Consider the following 11,692-nt stretch of genomic DNA (forward strand, 5'->3'; position numbering starts at 1 on the left):
CAAATCACCGATGAAGAAGAAATTGCACAGAACCCCGGTTCCAAGCGATCCTGAATTTCAAGCTTAACGGTACCTATCCACCAGATATGGACAAAAGGGGACAACGTGCTATACGCCTACTAGCTTCCCAATACATCCTGATGCAAGGAGAATTATACAAAAGAACACCTCTTGGTGTAATCCTACGTTGCCTTGATCATTCACAGGCACGAAAGGAGATGGAAGAAGTCCACGACGGAGAGTGCGGTCCTCACATGAGTGGGCCTATGATGGCAAAGAAAATCACGCGTCTAGGGTATTATTGGACCACAATGGAATCTGATTGCATCAAATACGTGAGACACTGCCACAATTGCCAAATCTTCGGGAACGTACAACACGTCCCTCCTTCGTTGCTATACACGATGACATCTCCTTGGCCATTCTCCGCATGGGGAATTGACATAATCGGAAAGATAACCCCGGTAAATTTTAACAGGAGGTCACTGTTTCATTCTAGTAGCAATTGATTATTTCACCAAGTGGGTAGAAGCAACTTCCTACACCGCTCTTACGGCCAAAAATGTGGCAAAATTCATACAGAACAACATCATCTGTCGATATGGTTGCCCACATGAGATCATCAGCGATAATGGGTCACACTTCCAAGCCGAAACCGAGCAATTGCTAGCCAAATACAAGATTAAGTATCACCACTCTTCGCCGTATAGACCACAGACTAACGGCGCTGTAGAAGCGGCAAACAAGAACGTTGTCACAATTCTCAAGAAAATAACTGACAACTATAGAGATTGGCCAAGCAAGATACCCTTTGCTTTATGGGGGTATCGTACATCAGTTAGGACGCCCACTGGGGCTACTCCTTTCTATTTGACCTACGGCATGGAGGCCGTACAACCAGTCGAGCTAGAAATACCATCCTTGCGTATTCTACTCGAAAGTCAAATCCCCGGCCGATTGGAAGAGGGATAGATATGAAGAACTCATCCTCCTGGATGAACGTAGGCTACGCGCCTTGCATAATGTCCAAACATATCAAGCACGTATCAAACGAGCTTTCAACAAAAGAGTTAGGCCAAGAAACATCAAAGAAGGAGACTTAGTACTCAAATCGGTTAGAGCTCTTTTACCTGTCGACCTAAGGGGAAAATTCAAACCTAATTGGGCCGGACCATACCTAGTCAAATCCATACTCCCAGGCGGTGCGGCTAGAATCACAGACCTAGATGGGAATGAGTTTTCGAACCTCACAAACCTTGACCAACTGAAACGATACTATGCCTAGAATAGGACAAAAACGCGCCTCGCGTAAACCCATGTGTCGCTCTTGTGGCACTAAATAAACGGCCCCTGGCCAAGCTGAAATAAGCTAAGTGTCACTATGCTCTTGCATCTTGACAAGACTGTCATCCTCATATCACCAAATAAACTGAATTCGCACCTTGAGAACAAAAGCTCATGCTTATTTTCTATGTTCATTACAAGCTCTTGCTTCGAACAAATATTCTTTTACATTTACTCGAACTACGCGCAAGGGTTTGATTTCGCTTTTTTAAGTGAATACGTAGGCAATCCTTCACCGGATTCAACCCAATATACCTAAAATGTAAATAGAAGGACATTTGCATTGCATTTGAAATTCGACAAGAATAATAAAAGAAAATCACAGCGGTTTCTTAACCATTCAACCTTTTTTATTCCATTCATTTTCTAATAATAATAGTACGTTACATAATAAAAAATAGAATAGGCTAGGATTCAAAAAATCCCTCCTTTTTATTACAACAATAATAATAATAATCAAATAATAAGTAAGGACTCGGGCTATTCCTCCATCTTCCCCTTGCCCTTGTCAGTCTTGTCATACTTCTTGTCACGACCTCGAGCCGGGCGCTCTTGCACCACTTCGGACCTAATCACCAACGGTCTTTCTCGAGGCCCGACTCTTCCATTCTTGCCAACCACCATTTCCGCAACAGAGTAGTCTTTGATTTCTTGAAGGATGAATGACCAAATCCAGCTTCTTCTTCTCCCTTCATCGATGCTTCTCCTTCTCTTTCTCTCCCTCGCGTACCTTGTAGTCGACAGGCTCGCGTTTCCAAAGTCTCTCGCGTTCTTCCGAAGTTGCAGCCTTTCTCCACCTCAGATAGGAATCTGACACCCACAAAGCATTGGCGGAGAAGCTCAAGAACCACATGTTCCTTTGGGCCCATTTGATGGCCCACTCTCTTCTCTCGGTGGTAAGCGCTACAGGCGATCTGAACGGTATCAAGCCTCGGGATAGTCCGCTCACCCAACCTCGCCTCATCAATCTCTCCGGAAAGATGCATACCATGAACTCTAATCCCGGAATGCGCACGGACCTAATGGGATCCAAAGAAGACACTCCAAAGAATGTGGACTTGAGATGCCACCACGGTTTCACCCACCTAATCAACGGGCCATCATCACTCTTCAGCTTGTTCTTCCAATAGTCACAGACCCGGTGAAGTCCACCATGTACAACCGCGTCCTCATCGCAATCATACGGAATGATAGAAAAGTGCATGAACCGGGGGCTCGAGCGGTGGAGCCGTTCCATAAGCCAAACCTACCAAAAGCAGGAATTAGACACCCACAAAAAAAAAAAAGAAAAAAAAAAAAAAAAAAAAAAAAAAAAAAAAAAAAAAAAAAAAACGAAAAAAGGGTGTCTTTTACCTGTAAGATAACGGGACTCCCCAAAAATGGAAGGTCGCGGTTGGATTTCCTATTATCCAAACCCAATAATCTCCCTAAGCACAAGCAAGCCGGGCTCTGCGCAGCCCATTTGCTCGATAAGACCCAAAAGACGGGGATCACCTCGCAAATCTTCATCAACATGTCCATGAAAGACATACACATGCAAAAACAAGCCAAATGCTCTCCTCCTAGCAACATAAGAAATCGTGGGGTCGGCTCTTTGATAAATCGGTCTACAAAATCCAGCATTCTCACGCCTTTCGGGGTAACCAAGCGATCCACCTCGAGTCTAGTCAATCCGAGCAAGTCTCTGAATTTGGTCTTATACCCTTGTGAAGTGGAAGGAATAGCGGGTAAGTGCTCGGGATCCCACCCACCAATAGCAGCAATTTCCTCCGGAAAAGGACAAATATCACCACCTGGGAACGCGAAAATATGACAATTTGGGTCCCAGTAGTCAAGGGAAGCATCCAAGAACGGTTTTACCACCTTAATGAGTTTCAAACTCAATAGAGACCCAAGGTTATGAGCACCCATATCGTGCTTCTCAACACTCGAAAATTCATTGGTCCATTCCTTCAAACGGATCTCCAAAGTATTCATGATGACAAATTTTCTCTTGAAAATTTATTTTGGGAGTTTTTATGAGATTAACGGAGAAAAGACGGAAGAATTATATGATTCAAAGCTTCGTCGACGCTTCTATTTATACTAATTGCTGTTTCCAAAATCCGCCAGGAGAGACGAACATGGGAACAGGCGCAGCTCCTGCTGCGCCTATTCAAAGCGACGCAGCTCATGCTGCGCCTCTTCCCCAGGCTCACCTTCTGTGATTTCCGCGTTTGGATCTTTCCTAATTCTATAACAAATAATTTCCTATTCCTACGGGATTCTATTTTGGTAAATACGAGCAGTTTATCATGTTTCCACCTTCGCCATTTTCATCGCACTTAATTGGTTTTTTTATTTTATTTTACTCATTTATTTATTCGCTTAGGAAATAAAATTTCATTTTAATTAAATTTCATAAGTTTCATTTTAATTTCATTTTCTTTTTTAGGAAATAATTCTCTTTTGTTTTCATTTCAACATTTTCATCTCTATACTTATAGATTTCTATTTCTTCTTTTTTTTTAGGGGGTAACCCTCCCTACCGTCCGGTCATTTCTGACAAAATTTTTGCTTTTTGCATTTTTGCACCTTTTGTATACTTTTGAGTCTCTTTTTTGCGCTAATTGAGGATATATGTGTATAAAATGTATGTTTTGCGTGATTTCCATGTAAATTTCGGCAGCATGACGGCGTAAACCGTTGTCTACCAAACCTGTTCAAGAACTAACCTGCAGGTACAAGCAACACAACCCAAAGAAAAAAGACACTCGTGCCATCATATATACAAATGTACAGCAACCGGGGGCTTGCGCCCCAAACCAAATCCAAAGTCCAAGCAAACTGGGGGCTTGCGCCCCAAACAAGTCCAAAAACGTTCAAAATCAGATGTACAAGTCTACAAAACTATGCCAAACTACTGATGGACACCCTCCAACTCGGCAACCCTCGCCGTAAGAGCAAAGAATCTCGGCGTCCCGAAACTCGAGCTCCTCGACAAGCGAGCGCCTCCTCCCGAGATCACCCAACTCTCGCTCCAGCTCACGGTCGCCCTGTAAACAACAAATTGGCTCATGTCAATCAATTCAAACAAAACTGAAAAATCAAAATCAATCAAAAGAAATCGAACGAGGTTCATACCTGACGACCTCGACCACCGACAAGTGCCTCGATGGCGGTAGCTCGAGCCGGTTGGCCACCCTCCATAGTGCCACAAACCGGGATGGCGCGACCCGCATTTCAAAAGAAATTCTCGAAAAGTGAACAAGGTCAATCAAATGTGTTCTTACACGAAAGGTATATAAGCCGGAGGCTCACCCTCCGAATCGATCTCGCCAGTCTCACGACTACAGTCGTCTAGGCCAAGATCCGTCACAAACTACGTCAAAGTCACGCAACTCGGAGATCGTCGTCCTCCCGGGTCCATGCGTCGGTGTACTCAAGAGTCTCGGGGTACACTGGGGCTCGACGCCCGCCGCCTCGACCTCCTGCAAAGACAAATAGCTCTCATTAATCGATGATCTTTCATCATAACTCTCGAAATCAAATCAAGAAAAGTAAAGGATACTCACTACTATTGGCCAGTACGCCAACCTCCCGTAAAGGAATACTGAGTAGTCCTCGCCAGGCAGAAGAAGGTCGTCGCCACTGGCACCAGCCAGGTCCGCCTCCCTCTCAGCCTCAGTAGGCTCCCTGAACATTGTCCTCGGAGGGTCAATGGGAACCGTCAACGCGCCCCGAGAGCACCGACGAGCCAAACGCTCGCCCGAGATACCACACAGACCCATCGACGTCCACAACAAAGAATGGCTCGGGCTCCTAGGTCGAAGGACCTCAGCGACAAAAGGAGGCGCTCCAGCGTACTCCGCCCAAGGTCTGGGCACCCACTGCGACAATATAAAGGCAAAGATCATTCCTATGATCAAATAGAAGCAAAGTACAAGAGATGTACATACAAGTGGGATACTCACGCTGCTCAGCTGAAGGGCGTTCACATCCCGCCGATAGACATTGTGAGAAGAGCGCTTGCTCTTCGTCCGGCACATCACCCAATCCCTCACCACGGGATAGGCCTTCTCCAGCGGCTCCGTCCTCTTGGGCGCGAGACTCGGGAAGTAAGAATACACCCATGCCTATAAAACGAGATAATCAATGACGATCTTTCGCGATTCAACAAAGAAAAGAATTTATTTTGGTCTAAAGGAAGGTTCATACCTCCAACAGTAGTCCAGGTCCGACAGCGCCAGGAGAAGTCCCCTTCTCCATCAACTCCGGACGAACCATGGCCCTCATGAAGCGGATGAGGACCGCAAAACCAGCAGTGACCCAGTCCCAATGTCCTAGGGAACTCAGGTCAGAAAGGAAGGGAAGAAGCTTCGTCGATAGCCTCTCGCCCTTGTCTCCGAGGTAAATCGAAGACAAGAACCACCAAAGCCACAGACGAGCTCTCCTCGCTCACTGTCAGAGAGGAGGAGGAGCGCTCCCTCCCATCGATCGTCACCACTCCGGGTCTTTCCCGCAAAGTAGTCTCGGACGTAGGTACTGGGTACCAAGCCCGGCACTGCAACAGCCTTCGGCGACAAGTTCCAGCCGATCAATCTCCTCGCCTCGGCCGAATCCGCTCTCATGGCAGTCTCCGGCCACACCATCTCCTCGGTCCCACACTGGCACTGTAAATCATGCCGTAATCCTCCAGAGTAACTCCCACCTCACCAAAAGGCAGGTGAAACGTGGAAGTCGTATCCCAGAATCGATCCAAGAAAGCGCGGACCAGGCTAAGGTTAGCCCGCAACTTCCTCTTCACGATATCCCTCCAAACCCGGACCGAGGGACCAAACGCTCCGCGCTCGATCATGGCCCTTCTCCTCCGCCGACAAAGCTCGTAGTGCTCCATCGCTGTCGTGTAACCCGAGAACGACCTGATGTTCCCGGCCTCCTATTATGATTTGAAACAAGGCTATCTTTAGTTTTGAATGAAATTTGCAAGAAAATTGGACAAAAAGAATGAAAGAGAATAGGTGATGAGTAGTGAATTCTTATTTACCAAGCTCTTCACCGTCCTGTAGGACAGGTGACCCTCTGCAGCCCACACGAGGTGCCTACTCTCCCAAGTCTCAGCCCACGCAGGAGCTCCCCTCAGCTGACGACCTCCTCGCCTGACGTTGGCCCGTCTCGGGGCCTCCTCCTCTTCCTCCTCCTCGTGTGCCTCGCCTCCAGTGGCCATCACCACGTCGGTGAAGACCTGCTCCAAAGCCTCCTCAACCGCACTGGCGTCTATCTCCATGGGAGTCCTCCCAGAAATAGAAGCCTCATCACCTGCAACGTTAAAGTAAATTTAGGCCGCGTCACTTGACGACAAGCCTTTGTTAAGGAGTTTTCGAGCCTCCGGAGCCCTGAAAACTGTCCTTTCTGGCCATCTTTGGTCATGTTCCCGCCAACCCAATCACTCGTGTGATAAATTGGGTCAAATCAAGTCCGAGTCAAAGCCTAGTCCCGGGTTCAAGTCGAAAATTCGGCAGCATTTCGTTATAACGGCGATTATGCCCTAGAAAGGTGCCCTGAAAAAGTTGTCCCAAACCAAAATTTCGAGATGACAGGAAGTTTACCCATCATCCAAGGATCCCAAATATCAAATTTCGTCGCCAATGGACAATCCTAAGGCTATTTTCGAAGCAATTTACGGTTCGCTCACCAGAAACTGTCTCAAAATTCGCTCAAGGGCTCAAAACTCGATGAAAATTCAAAGTAAATACATGGTTGTGTTCCTAACATTGCCTACTATCCATTTCTAGCATCAATTTGGCAAAGCAAATTCATTTGGGGGAGAAGCCCCAAATTTTCGATCAAAAGGGTCGAAAACCTTAACTCTTGCGGCTCAAAATTCGACAAATACGGATGATTAATGCAAAGTTAAGAAACATACCTCGATTAGTCATATTTAAAGCAAGCTTTTGAATCCAACCTCGACGGAAATGGTGAAGATTTGAGAGAGAAATTGAAGGAAATGAGTTTCGAAATAATGAAGAATAAACCTTCGATTTCGTTTTTACGCGGAAATTGCCAAATTGGGGAAAAGACGCAAGTGGCCGCGCTCTTCCAAGAGACGCAGCTCTTGTTGCGCCTCTTCCTGGTGTTCCCTCCATACGAATTTTCAAAAATTCGTTATGAGTTCGTTATTAGTGGGCCCATCTTTGGTGCGCCTCTTCTTCAACGCTATTATATTCTTTTGGTCCGTTTCGACGATTTTCTTTCGCTTCGTCCGTATTTTATCCAGCGCGCAGCATATTTTGCGATGTCGCTCAACTCATTTCATCCGGCGCAGAGTATTTTGCGTATCTTTGCTCACTCAAGATTTCTTTCACGACGATCAAGATGTTCCTAATCGTCATCCCCCAGTAGATAGTATTTCGCAAGATCGCTCACTCGAGATTCCTCTCACGACGATCAAGATGCTCCTAGTCGTCAATATTTCCCAAAGAAGAGTTCGCTTGAGACCAACGCAGCGGGTTCCCCAGCAGTTTCTACCGACGTCCCCTTGCTTTCAATATTTCTTGTTTCCCCCGCGAGTCCGACAGGTGTCGTTCTCCGGAAGTTCCTATACCCAAAACTTAATTACCTCTAGGTTGAACTCATATTTGACCTCCTTCCCGTCAATGCTTTCCTTTAGGGTCCCACACCCTAGCACCAATCCTTATATATCTTTTAGGTCTTACCCTTAGCTCCCAAGCTCAAACCTTAGCTCCTATGCAAACTCCGGAAGCATCTCGAGAAGAAGTCTCGGGTATGGTCTCTTCTTATGGCTGGCGAGCCTCCTTACGTAGTCTAATGGACTTTAAACGACCCTCCCTAAGTCGACGGACTCTAAAATGTTCCCGACGACAGTCCTTGGTTCGACCCCTTGAACCGCCTCGCGTCGCCATAGTCGTCGGTTGTAATCTTCGATTGACCTGATGGCTATACTTTGACTTTCGCCTTGTCCAAGCCTCGGTCAAAGTGGGGGCTCAGAGACACCTCGTTCGCACCTCCCGCAAACCACCCGGTGATGATTGGGCCGCATGTTTGATTCGCGAACGATTTGTGACAAATAAGATTATCGTCAGGTGATTGCTCAAATATTAATGTCTACCTCTTAGTTGTCATCTACGTCCGGATACGGTCGTTTTGGCGATAATTAGAGTATATTCGAGTCCGGGTCAAAAACCGTCTCCATTTTCTCGATAGCCGTTAAATCCCGAGTCGAATGTTCGAATGTTCCGAATATTTCTATTCCATATTTCACAAATTTTATCTTTTGGCAAATAATATCCCGTAATATTCAAAAGATAATCGAATTATTTCCGTCCTACCATAACTCAAACGCGAAATCTTTCTTCAGACAGGAGGAAACCTCACGGGAAAGACGCAGCAGTCTGCGCCTCTTCCAAGGGACGCAGTGGCTGCTGCGCCTCTTCCCAGGCCCTTCTTTGCATGATTTACGTATCTTTCTTATATCTTTCCGAGATTCACTTCCAAAGAGTCTCCGAAACCCTATTCCTTCACGTGATTAGTATAAATAGGAGCCTTCGTTCCTCATATTTCTCACGCGAGTGTCCGCCCTTCTCTTCTCCCTTTGCATTCTAGACTTCGTTCTTACTAATTGGCGCCTACGTGCTTGGACTTCCGACCACGTAAGCTCGGATCTTTCCGGTACCAGGCCTCTCCGTTGCATGACCGACCAATTTGACCAACTACACTCAATCAACTTAAATTAATCAATCGTTTTCCTCTTACGAGGGCACTCTTTCCTTGCATTCGCGTCGAGCATTCACTAGTCGATTTTCTTAGTTCATCTCGTTTCGTCAACATGTAAGTCTGAGGGTGTATATTCCTCTTTTATTTATTGTATTTTTATTTATCGTATAATCATCATTGTAAGATTTATGTCGAAAACACCGTTAAAACCGATTTCTAAAACCGTGCTTTAAAACCTGTTTTTGCGGATTTCCAGTAGACAGACGTCGAGAAAAGACGCAGCAACTGCTGCGCCTCTTCGAAGGAGCGCGCCTCTGCTGCGCCTCTTCGTGAGGCCGCCAGCGCCTCGCTTCTTTTCTTCTTCTTCGTCCTCTGTAATTCGTCTTTCTTATTTGTTTCCGTATGTTTCTCTTTAATTCGTTCATATAATCATCGTCAATAATTCACATGTATATAAATTCATCAGGTATTAATATGTTTTAATTGTCATAAATCCGACTTAAATCCCAAATAATCAATATTTACGGGTTTTCGTTATTAATATTCAAACCCGGATTTTAGAGATTCAATTTGTTCATATTGAGTTTCTGAGATTCGTCATCGATATATTTGCATCCATATTCATTGTTAATTCGTCATGTTTAGTTTGTTCCATTCACCGATGTCACTAGTTAATCATTCATTAACATCGTCCCTTCACATAATTAATTCGTTTACATCCGTCTCATCCGTGTTTTATCGCTTTTATGACCATCATTCACATGTAATTAATACATTAAATCACTTTCATCCGAGTCAATTATCAAATCAATCCCTAAAATTAACAATTAACATTAACGATTTGCAGTTCCGGCTTCACAGCCAGAACTCACCCTTGGAACAGACGCAGCAACTGCTGCGCCTCTTCCAGAGGGCGCAGTTCCTGCTGCGCCTGTTCCAGGATGAGTTCTGTCCCTGAACTCCGTTTCTGCCTTGACGTAATTAATTAGGCTACGTATTAACTAACTATTATCCGTAATATCACGCTAATCCCTATTCGTTTATTTCATTAATTTTATTCTTTTATTCTTTTATTTCTTTTTCTCAAATCATCCGTTTTAGCGGTATTTTCGACATAAATCGCCTAATCCAATGTAATCATTGTAATTTTCATTATTGTAATTTATAGTTATTGTATTTCTTTCTTTGTTTGTTCTCACATGCAAATGAGCATTAAATCCTACTTCGACCCAATTGTATGCTAATTACGTGTTTCACCGACTTAGTCTAATTCTCACATGCTAGGATTAAAACTTGGATGTTGCATTGCATGCATATGGCCGACGATATATCGAGTACGAATAACTTCCCTAATCATTAGTAGAGGCCGCTATAGAGGCGGGCGGGATTAGGTGTTCGATCAAAAGAGCTTCCTAATACGTACCCTCACCCCTTACTCCAGATCTCCGTGAGCATCCGTGTTCATTGGCATCCACGAGAGTCATTCTAGACATAGAATGCTAAGGGTAACGATTGCTTAGTGTTCATGTCACTACTTTATGTCTTGACATGACATGAGGTATTCGAACGGTTCCAATTTCCCATAAAAATTGGTGGCGACTCCTTACAAAATGCAAACGCTTGTCCCTCGTTTCTCACCAAGCGCCCCCGTGGGCGGCCCGCTGTCCACAACATGAAGTTACTAGTGTTTTCATGTCTTTGTTACTTGTTGATGCATAATTTAATTTTGGTACAATATCATCTATTAGCTCAAAAGGTAGAGCATTGTGCTATTGCGCAAGGTGTGGGTTCGAGACCCACATAGATGAACAAATATAAATATACGATTATTATATAATAATTACCAATGCCAATGTATGTCTAAAGTCACCTATTCAAGTCTTAGATTTACAAAATAAGGTCCAAGATTCACAAAAACATTCATAGGGTTCACAAAATCAGGTCCAAGCTTAGATAAATCAAGTAGTCTCACAAGCTGTAGCTTAAGAATTTTGTCTGTTATATTTTAGAGACGTAGAGTAAAGTATTTGGGCTTTTGTGTGTGAGAAAATATTTGAGCCAAAAGAAAAGTTAGGAATAACCCTAAGTTTCCAGCCCAATAAACATTGAAAATCAGTCCAAGATGGAATATGGTGAGGCCGGCCACCTCGCCATAATTAGCGGTCTCACCGGATCCAGCCTCTCTCTCTCTCTCTCTCTCTCTCTCTCTCTCTCTCTCTATATATATATATATATATATATATATATATGCGCGCGAACTAAGACTAAGAATAGTACACACAACGAACCATACATGAAAATGTTGTCCTATGCGTTGGATTATCTACACCATACTTGAAAAGCAAAGTTTGGCGCTGACCCAAATATGTTCTAGTGATGACCTAAATGATGATATGTGACCTACATGCAAATACCAGTTTACACACTATTAGCCAACCGATATATTATGTAAATATTTCGAGTATCGTAGATATTATACATATCCTTGTATTTTAGTATATCGTAGATATGTTCACATTGTAACCGTAGCTATGTACTCGTGTATATATATCTATCTCAATATAATGAAACCCTCAGAGATTCAAACACTTTCATGGTATCAGTGTATTAGGTTTTTTACGAAAAACACATTACT

The sequence above is a fragment of the Silene latifolia genome, chromosome Y (genome assembly GCF_048544455.1).
Source record: "Silene latifolia isolate original U9 population chromosome Y, ASM4854445v1, whole genome shotgun sequence".
Classification (NCBI taxonomy): Eukaryota; Viridiplantae; Streptophyta; class Magnoliopsida; order Caryophyllales; family Caryophyllaceae; genus Silene; species Silene latifolia.